A 10,853-nucleotide genomic window follows, 5' to 3' on the forward strand; every position below is an offset into this window, starting at 1 on the left:
GCTCCCTAATGCTCATAAACCTTTTGATCTGTTTGTCCATGAAATTGGAGGAATAGCTGTCTGTGTCCTCACTCAAATCCTAGGATCTTGGAGGCGACCTATAGCATACTTTTCCAAAAAGCTGGACACCATTACCAGAGGGTGGCTATCCTGCCTAAAAACTGTGGCTACCACAGTTTTCCTTGTTAAAGAAGCAGAAAAACTCACATTGGGCCAGACTTCTGAGTCTTTGTTGCTCATGCAGTCACCACTGTCCTTGAACAGCGGGGTAATCATTGGCTATCGACTAGCAGGATAACCCAGTACCAGGCAGTGCTATTAGACAACCCTGCAATCCAGCTTCAAAAAACCACCTGTTTAAATTAAGCCACTCAGTTACCAACCTTGCCTCAGACAGGACCCATCCATGACTGTGTGCAGACCCTTGACCTTGTCTATGCCAGCAGCCAGACTTGCAGGATCACCATATTAATGATCCTGAACTTGAGCTCTACACAGATGGAGGCAGCTTTGTTGAAAATGGACAGTGAAAGGCTGATATGCTGTGGTCACTCTGGATGAAGTCCTAGAAGCACAAGCCCTCCCCATCGGGACTTCAGCTCAAAAAGTGGAGCTCATCACCATGACCCAGGCCTTAAGACTGGCGAGAGGTAAAGTGGTCAATGTATATATGGGAGCCAGGTATGTTTTTGGGGTTGTACTTTGCACACGGGGCCCTGTAGAAGCAGAGGGGACTTTTGAACTCTTCAGGACATGAGATTAAGCATAGTCAGCAGATCCTTCAACTACTGGAGGCTATCTTGCTCCCTCTAATGGTGGCTGTAATGCATTGCAACGGGCACCAAAATGAAGACATTTCCGTGTCGCCTGGCAACCATAAGGCAGACCAAGCAGCTAAAGATGCCGCCAAGACTCAGAAACCAGACGTAGTGGTGCCTTTGGTTCCCCAGCTAACGTTCCACTCACAAGATCAATCACACTACAGTGAAAAGGACAGGTATGTGGCAGAAAATTGGGGCACCACAGAAAAGAAAAAGGGCTGGTTATACACCCCAGAAAGAAAAGTTTCCTTCCTGAGACTCTAGTCACCCTGGTCCTATGGGAAGCCCACCAGTCCACTCACTATGGGCGTGACACTCTGTATGACTGGATAAAGAGACCTTTGATTGGACAGGGAATTTACAAGGCCATAGAGACCATAGTATGACAGTGCCAAGAATAAATCCCCAAAACAGAGTCATTGCCCCCCCTGGGGCCCAGCAAAAAGGGACACAACCTGGAGAAGACTGGCAGGTAGATTTCACCGAGATGCCCAGAGCACCTGGAAATTAAGTATTTACTGTATTTGTAGATACTTTCACCAACTGGATTGAAGATTTTCCATGCTGAACCAAGAAGTTCACTGAGGTAGTCAAAAGACTCCTAGAAGAAATCACGCCAAGGTTTGAGTTGCCCTGATCCATTGGAAGTGACAATGGGCCTCATTTTATTGCAAAAATTACTCAAGATGTGGTGACTGCATTGGACATCAATTGGAATCTGCATTCAGCCTGGAGACCCCAATCCAGGGGAATGGTCAAAAGAGCTAACCACCAGCTCAAGAGGTACATAGCAAAACTGTGCCAGGAAACTAAACTAGTTTGGATTAAGGTCCTCCCCAAGGCTCTGCTTTGGTCCCGGGTTGCCCAAGGTCCAAATTAAAAATCAGTCACTTTGAGCTGATGTACGGCCATCCTTTGCTAAAGAACACTGAGATGGAAACCCTGGAATCATATGGCACACCCCTAGATTTGGAAGCCATCTCCCTACATGAGAAAGGTACCCAGTTCTTAAAAGAATAGTTACAGTCTCTGTCGGGTATGTTGTATTCTCTCTGCAGGCATGCTCATCTCTGCGACCCCGATCTAGCACCTGAGGTCCCTCTGGACTCCATCCAGCCCAGTGACTGCGTCATGATCAAAACGTGGAAGTCTGATATCCTACAGGAAAAGTGGACTGGACCCTTTGAAGTTCTCCTCACCATCCCTACTGTGGTCAAAGTCAGTGGAATGAGCACCTGAATTCATCATACCAGAATCAAAAAGAGCCCGCTGCCAGACGTCGAAGGACAAACTTCCCAAAACCAGGAAAATTGGACTTTTACCACTGTAGAGGACCTTAAGTACATGTTTCATTTGTATCCCTAGTATGACGGTAAGTGCCACTGAGGTCTTAGGGGTAAGCTTTGCTTGTGCCCTCCTCACAGTATTTATTTTGAATTTCAATTGTGTCATTCCCCTGTTTGAATAACTTCTGCCAACTGACGTTAAGTAACAATACCTGCCCCAAACCCTGACCCTACAACGACAACTCTTCAGGACAACTGAAACTGAGTTGTTACAAGACCTAAAGTATCTGTTTAAGAGACTCTGAGTTTTCAACCCATAGAATATGGGTTTATTCTTCAATGTTTGAATTCTGTTAACTCTGATTTTTGCTTTCCTGTTCATATTTCACCTGTTTTAGGATAGTAGGCCTCTTAAGTTAGAGCTTGATTCATGCAAATATGAAGCTGTGGTACCTCATCTTCATTCTTCTCCTAACTCTGCCCCTTACATGATCTTGGCAGAAAAATGCTTTTGTCAAATTGGCCTGATAAGTAGCAGGTGCAACAACGTGACTAAACGTTGAATTTGCCACCCAATGCCAAAATCAACCTATGAAAATTCTGACCCACTGGCAGTTCCAGTGTACAACTATAGCCTAGTTCCTAATGCCACCATCAACCTTACAACAACCTCTAACCAAGCTATACATGTCAGACTGTGGCACCCTGGAGCCTGGGTACCTTGTTTTAACCTAACTCAACATTCCTGAGTAAATGACACTGAAAAGGCAAAAAGAAATTTCTCCCACTATGAGAATGGAGAGTGGAAATTCAGCAACTGTATTAATTGGATGACTGAACACCTAGTAATCCTCAATTTATCCAGTAGCTTATAGGTGGGCTATGGTACATATAGGCTATATAGACTTAAGGACAAATCCCAAACCCAAACCACCTATGTACAGCCAGTTGTATGCACCCACTAGCTGGGGGTTTTTATCTGTGTGCAACAACTCAGTAAGTGAGCCAGGCCTTAATCAGATGAACCAGACCATTCCCTTTTCCAAATAATGACAGAGGAACAGATGTACTTTGTGTCCCTTCAAGTTATGCATTTCTGTGTAAAAGTGCAAGGCATCCAGAATTCCTAACCCAAAGCCCAACTCCAAAACCCTATGCCTGGGCAATCCAATGTTTAGATGGTTGGAAAATGACTGGACAATATACTCTGGGACATCTTGGTGTACCTTTTGATATCTATTGGTATAATGAGAGCATACATGGGGCAACTAGTTTAGACCTGACCAGTTACCACTGACAAAAGAGAGCCCTCAGTCTGTGGGGAGAAGATTGTAGTCAGTCTGGTTGACACCACCAAATCGGCGAGTACTCAGGAGAAGGTTACTCTTTCCTCAGATCTGTCATTTAGCCAATGGGAATTGCACAACTTGAAAGCTCACTTAGAAATAAGTCAGTAACCACGGAAGGAATCATCCAAGATGAGGTTATGACCTTTTGGGCCCAGCAAATTCCCTTAACTCCCTAGTTAAAGTAGTCCTAGACAACTGCATAGACCTTGATTTTATTTTAGCTCAACAAGGTGGAGTCTGTAAAATTAACACCTTGTGCTGTGTATGGATAAACACCTCCAGCAAGGTGGAACTAAATCTATAGAAGCTACAACAAAAGACAACTTGGCTACACATTGTTACAGATGACTTTAAAGGACTATATGACTGGCTAATGTCATGGCTTCCTAAATTTATACGGCTCAAAAACCTTTTTGGTCTCATTTTCCTCTTTCTTGGGTCGGACTAACTATACTCTTTCTTGTCTGCGTGTTTGGACCCTGCCTCCGAAACCTTCTACCCAAATTCCTTACTAAAAGACTAAGCTCTATCAAGCTTAATATGGTCCTGACACAAAAGCCAGTCTATCAAACCACACCACCAACCTCACCTTATGATCTTAGGCTAGAAGCTATCCAACAGTTCCAAGAGGGAGAACCCTAAATTTTTAGAGCTTCCGCATTCCAGTTCACTGCCCCTTCTCAGCAGGAAGGAGTTCTAAGAGTCATCATCCTTTCTCCCTTTTCCTAATCTTGCCACTAACTAATAACTGTTAGTGTCAAAAAAAAATGGAAGGAATAAGGCAGGGCTAGAGCCATTTTCTTAAAATAATTGTCTCCTCAGGACAGCCCCTCACCAGCCCGTTTCCTGAAGTTGTTTTTTGCTTCAGAACTTCCTTGAAAAGAAACAGCCACTGGCTAGCTGAAACGAGTCCTGCCCTCATCTTGGCACTCCAGATAATCTTTAGCTCATTAACTGCCTCATGCATGGTAAATTCTCTGCCCCTGGGTGGAGAGCTAACATGCTAATGAACAAAAATGGCTAACTTCCTTCTGTACAGGGAATTGAACACAGGCCTTAGAAAATGTTTACTCATTTTGGAATACTCTGCATCTGTGTGCCTGCCATTTTGTATTTTGTAACTGATCTTGCGTATATAAACCAGCCTCAGCAAGCTGCCTGCAAGCGCTCTTGGAAGGCACTTAGCTCTGATTGTCTCTTTGCTTGGCCAGTCAACAAAGTTGCCTTTCGTTCTTCCCAACTCCGTCTCTGTCTTTTTGGCCTTGGACAGAGTCATGCTGAGCAGGACCTGGAGTTACTGGTAACAGTTCTACCCTGTCCTATAGGGTTGCTTTGAGTTGGAACTGACTTGATGACAACAGGTTTGGGTTTTGGTTCATCCCAAAACTACCTAGAGCACCGATTGAGAGCTTGCTATATGCCAGGTAGGGTGCTAAACGCTTGGAAAATATTATTCCAATTGATTTTCACACAACAGCTTATGTAATAGTTATCAATACCTGCATTTTATTGATGAAAATACTAAGAGGAAGCAATCAATCCAAGGTGGCAAAGAGGATAACTGGCAGATTTAAACCCAGGTCTGCCAGACTTCACTGACGTTGTCACTGTTCTAGTGGCATCTAAGTCTTGATGTGTTCCAAGAGCCTCCAAATCAATGTCCAAGGACCAGAAAGCAGAATCCCAGCTGCCAGAAATGTCACCTGCAGCTGCTTTAGACACAGAAGTTTCCCGTTATCAGTCCCACATTATAAGCAAGAATGGACATGAGTCAGCAGAAATAATTTTCTATCAACTGTTAAGAATAAATGTTTTACTAAATGGTTCTTCTGGGAGTCCAATTTAGCCTTAATCCTAGAATTCTTCAGATGTGGGGAGGGGGAGGGGGCCCACTGCTTAGCCCAGGCTGAAGAGATTTATTTTCTCCAGTCCCTAAAGTTTTTTCTTGATCCTACTTCCACAGAACCCGGTTGTGCAAGCTCCCCAAAGCCAGGAATTCCTCCTGTCTCTGCTCATACTCCTTCCAGTAGTGGACAAGATAGACAGGAGCCATTTTCACCTTCAGTGGTGCTGAGGAGCTTAGCATTGTGCATAGTGCACGAGTTGGGGGTGGGGATAGACAACATCAGAATCTCAGGGCAGGGAGGTACATGTCATTTTAATAAGTATATTAATAGAGTTAATATAATGCACTTGAAGAAAAAAACATAATTGCTTTCTTAATACAAACTGCACAAAGTAAAACCAAAACTAAACCAAACTTGTTGCCATCGAGTCGATTCCGACTCATAGCAATCCTATAGCAAAATCATCTCACGTAGAGATATCAGTAAACTACCAACCCCCTTCTCAGCCAGGGTCAAGGAGGTGTATAGGGGATCTTCTTAGTGTTGTCAAAACCAAGAACAAAAGAAATTAAAGCATATAGGGTTGATTCAAGCAGTTCATCTGTATGCATACAGATAGCCCTCTCAGAAAAGTAGGAGAGCTCATTGTAGGCTACTTACAGTGAACTTTTAAGGAGAAAAGAGAGGAAATACAAAGTAGAAAATTAAACATTTGGCTACCCTTAGCATAATTAAATCATGCTCTTTTCCTTCCTGAGGCCACCAGGTGGTCCTTGTGGCCTGGCCAGCACCCATTCGTTTGTAAAACGAAAGCGTCTCAATTACTCAGGAAAATCCAAAGGTTTAGAACTATCTTTTCAGGAACAAGGGCTAAAACTAGATTACTTTCAGTAAAGTTAAATTCTTTCTACAAGGTAAACATTAAGCAAGTCCATGGTTAACAAACGTCTTATCACAGAGAGGTTTGTGTTATTTTATGATCACTGTGTCTCCTTTGTTCCTGTTGACTGTTCTTAGGTGCATTCTACATTGGTCAGAGGCCTTTGTGAAATTTCTAAGCACTCAGAAGAATCTGTCAATCTGGGCTTCAGTTTCTCTTTTTTAAAACAATATCTCCTCCTCTTTGTCATACTCTCCGGGATACTAAGAGCTTGACCAAAAATCTCCATCACTTAGTGGAGATCTTCATGAAGTAGTCTGATGTCTGATCTGATCTTGTTTGTGTCTGTTGTCTGATGATGGTGGATATGATTTGTAGTCTTAGCGGCTGTTCACATGCATTTAAGATCCTTGAGATTATACATTTTAGAAGGGTGATTACATTGATAAGGACTAAGAGAGCAATACACAAAATTTGGAAGATTCCTTTAAGCCAAGGACCCAGTGTTGAGATTTAGACAAGAGAATAAATCCCATGGAGTTTCAGTTTTCACTTTGGCCAATTTGGCAGCTTCTTGTGCCTGAGCTTTACTTGCTACTACACTTTCGTAAATTTCATGCTGGGTATCATTTATGTACACACAGCATTGTGACCCAATCAGAGCACAAACACCTCCCTGTTATGTCACCATATAATCTAGAGCTAGTCTATACTGTAAAGTCATTTTGCGAATTACTAAAAATTCTTTGGATAAGAAAAGATGTCTTGCCCAAGTTAGACATTGAATTTTCTAGTTCAAATACTACCTTGTGTAGTATTATTTGTAATCTTAAAGTGTATCTTCCAATGCAAGAAAGGCCAGCTACTGTGACTAAAGGAGCTATTCCCATATTCAAGCATCCTATAAGTTTGACTTTGGGTAGAGAGTTTTTGCTAACTTACATTTAGTGCTACATCTAAGCAGGTAATATGTTGTTCTTTTGTTTCTACATTGTTGGTCCCTCTCATATTATTAATCTTTCCTTTGTGTAAATGATTATGGATATACACATGGAAACAGCATAAACTATGTAACAAGAACTGGTCCAATTTATAGGTAGAAAACAATACCATTGGTTGTATGACGTTTACAAAAGCTCAAAGACAGTAAACAGGATGAGAATCTGCTATTCCCCAAGGGCATGCTATAATTTTGTATTGAAACATAAATTTCTCTCTACAGTCACCCTCCTTTTGATCAAAGACAATATCAAAGTTATTCTTGATCTTAAAATAAGTGTCTTAACTGTCTAGTGCTGCTATAACAGACGTACCACAAGTGGGTGGTTTTAATCAGTAGAAATTTATTTTCTCACAGTTTAGGAAGATGAAAGTGCAAATTCAAGTTGCGCTGTAGGGAAAGACTTTCTTTGTCTGCTGGGGGCCGGGGGGGTCAATTCTTGTCTCAGCTTCTCTAGCGTTCTTAGTGTTCCTCGGAGAACTCCATGAAGGTGTATATCTTTCCCCCGTTCCATTTTGCTTCTCTGTGCATAATTTGCTCTTTTTATATCTCAAAAATGCCACACTCTTCTCTGATATAGCCTCATTAACTTAACAAATTAAACACCCAATTCCCTAACTGGATTACACACACGTATATGGGTTAGGATTCCAACACAAATTTTGAGGGGACTCAATTCAATCTATAACAATAACGATCAAAAACAATTACCTAGGTGCAGCAAGAACGGCAATTAATTACAAAGTCCTCTTAAATTTACTTTGCTGGAAGTTTTCATAAGAAATTTCACATTGAAATTGTTAAATCCTCTCAAGGCTAGGAAGCCAGCCAAGAACTTGCTACCAGATTTCATCTGTAGTACCCACAGATTTGGGTGAGTTTCTGTCTTCCTGAAATCCCAAAATATTGTAAGGCAACTCTTCTGATTTGATAACACTTCCCATGCGACTCATAACATATGAAATAAACCTAAGTATTTATAGTAACTCTCTTTTTACAAGGTTGGAGAAAACAAATCTCTTGAGACTTTTCAGGGAGCCTGTGGGAAATCCCAAAATGCAAGTTTTATATGTACAAATATCATTTAGGGTTAGATTTTGGGAGATCTTAACATTTGGTTTAATAAGATCACAGGTCACTGAGAAAAAATACTCCGATATCTGTTTAATCAAAATGATAATAAAAAGATTTTGATAGTAAATATAGGTCCAAGACACAATAATTGGTCTCTATTCACTTGGAGCAACAGAGGAAGAAGGAGAGTCAGAACAGGAGGAGGATATGGAATGCGTGGCTAATTGCCTCCATGAACAACTGCTATCTTGGCCATGAGACCAGAAAAACTGGATAGTGCCCAGCTACCATTACTGACATTTTGATCAAGGATACTACAGAGGAATCCTGATCAAAAAGGGAGAAAGGCAGAATAGAATTTCAAATTTTCATGGACTTCAAACTTTCTGGAGCCATGGAAGCTGGAAAAACTACTGAAGCTATTGCCCTGAGATAATGTTTAAATCTTAAACCAAAAATATAATTTCAAGTCTTCTTAAAATCAAAGAATAGCTTAACTAGTAAAAAATAGCTTCCTTGAGCCCGGTGCTCTTTTTTTTCTCTCTTCTTTTTTTTTACTGTACTTTAGATGAAGGTTTACAGAAGAAATAGTTTCTCATTAAACAGTCAGTACCCATATTATTTTATGACATTGGTTAACAACCCCACGACATGTCAACACTCTCCCTTCTCCACCTTGGAGGACCTTTTTTTTTTTTTTTGGTGAAAATATACATAGCCAAAGTCACACCATTTCAAAAGCTTCTACATGTACAATTCAGTGACATTGATTACATTTTTCCAGTTGTGCTGCTATTCTCACTATCCTTTTCTAAATTATTCCATCACCACTATCTTCAACTCACTGTGCCCTAGGCTTCCCATCAAACCATTTAAGTTGCTGTTGTCAATTTGATCTCACATAGATAATTCTTTTTTTTTGTACCTTAGATGAAGGTTTGCAGAACAAATAGTTTCTCATTAAACAGTTAGTACTCATATTGCCCTTTGACAATGGTTAACAACCCCAAGACATGTCAACCCTGTCCTTTCTCAACCGTGGGTTCCCTGTCACCAGCTTTTTTGTCCTCTCCGGCCAACTAGTCCTTGTCCCTGGATTGCTGTGCCTCATTAGTCCCGTGAGCCTTATGCTCTTTTTTTTTTTTTTCCCTTTTGAATTGTTTATTCTCTGGGTATAGTCATTTTAGGGTGGGTTAACTTGATCAGATAATCTTTTGTTTAAAATTGTTGTAATTAAATGAAATTTACATTTCTAGTTAGTTTCCCATACAAATTTTTTTTTACATACATTGTTATGAGACCTTAATTGCTCACCCCATTCTGCGACAGCACACTCCTCCTTCCCCCCCTGATTCCCCATGACCATTCAACCAACTCCTAACTCTCTCTGCCTTCCCTTCTCACCTCTGGACAGAAGCTGCCCCTTTGGTCTCTTGTAGCTACTTGACTAAGAGGCACACTCTTCACGAGTATCACTTTATGTCCCACAGTCCAGTCCAATCCCTGTCTGAAGAGTTGGCCTTGCAAATTGTTTTAGTTCTGGGCTGATAGAGAATCCAGGGGCCATGCTTTCCGCGGTGCCTCCAGTCTCAGTCAGACCATTAACTCTGGTCTTCTTACTAGAATTTGAGTTCTGCACTGCATCCTTCTACTGCTCCATCAGGGACCCTCTGTTGTGTTCCCTGTCAGAACATTCATTGGTGGTAGCTGGGCACCATCTAGTTCTTCTGGTCTCAGGCTGATGAAGTCTCTGGTTTATGTGGCCCTTTCTGGCTCTTGGGCTAATACTTTCCTTGCGTCTTTGGTGTTTTTCGTTCTCCTTTACTCCAAGTGGTTGGGACCAATTGATGCATCTTAGATGGCTGCTTGCGTGCTTTTAAGACCCCAGCTGCCACTCACCAAAGTAGGATGCAGAACATTTTCTTAATAAGCTTTGTTATGCCAATTGACCTAGATGTCCCCTGAAAGTCCCCAGACCCCCCATCTTTGCTACTCTGTGTCTCAAAGTACTTGATTGTATTCAGGAAACTTCTTATCTTTGGTTTAGTCCAGTTGTGCTGACTTCCCCTGTAGTGTGTGCTGTCCTTCCCTTCACCTAAGATGATTCTTATCTACTATCTAGTTAGTGAATAACCCTCACCCTCCCTCCCCACCCCTGTAGCCATCAAAGAATTTTTTCTTCTGTGTTGAAACCTTTTCTTGTGTTCATATAATAGTGGTCTTATGTAGTATTTTTCCTTCTGTGACTGACTAAATTCACTCAACATAATAAGTTCCAGCTTCCACCATGTTATATGATGTTTCACAGCTTCATCATTGTTCTTTATCGTTGCTTAATATTCCATTGTGTGGCTATATTATAATTTGTTTATCTATTTGTCCATTGATGGGCACCTAGATTGCTTCCATCTTTTTGCTATTGTGAACAGTGTTACAATGAACAAGGGTGTGCATATATCTATTCGTGTGATGGCTTTTGTTTCTCTAGGATATATTCCAAGGAGCGGGATAGCTGGATGGTATGGTACTTCTATTTCTAGCTTTTTAAGGAAGTGCCAAATCGATTTCCAAAGTGGTTGTACCATTTTACATTCCC

At 41.4% G+C, this 10,853-nt stretch overlaps 1 long non-coding RNA gene across 1 annotated transcript; it reads left to right on the forward strand.

Moving 5' to 3' along the window:
- Positions 1-294: 294 nt before the first annotated feature.
- Positions 295-2,072, forward strand: LOC111821537 (uncharacterized). Its single transcript, XR_002824920.1, has 3 exons — positions 295-650; positions 1,352-1,604; positions 1,880-2,072. It is a non-coding gene; the product is annotated as an uncharacterized LOC111821537 (long non-coding RNA).
- The last annotated feature ends 8,781 nt before the right edge of the window (positions 2,073-10,853 follow it).

The sequence above is a fragment of the Trichechus manatus genome, unplaced genomic scaffold, assembly GCF_000243295.1.
Source record: "Trichechus manatus latirostris isolate Lorelei unplaced genomic scaffold, TriManLat1.0 scaffold00088, whole genome shotgun sequence".
In the NCBI taxonomy this organism is placed as follows: domain Eukaryota; kingdom Metazoa; phylum Chordata; class Mammalia; order Sirenia; family Trichechidae; genus Trichechus; species Trichechus manatus.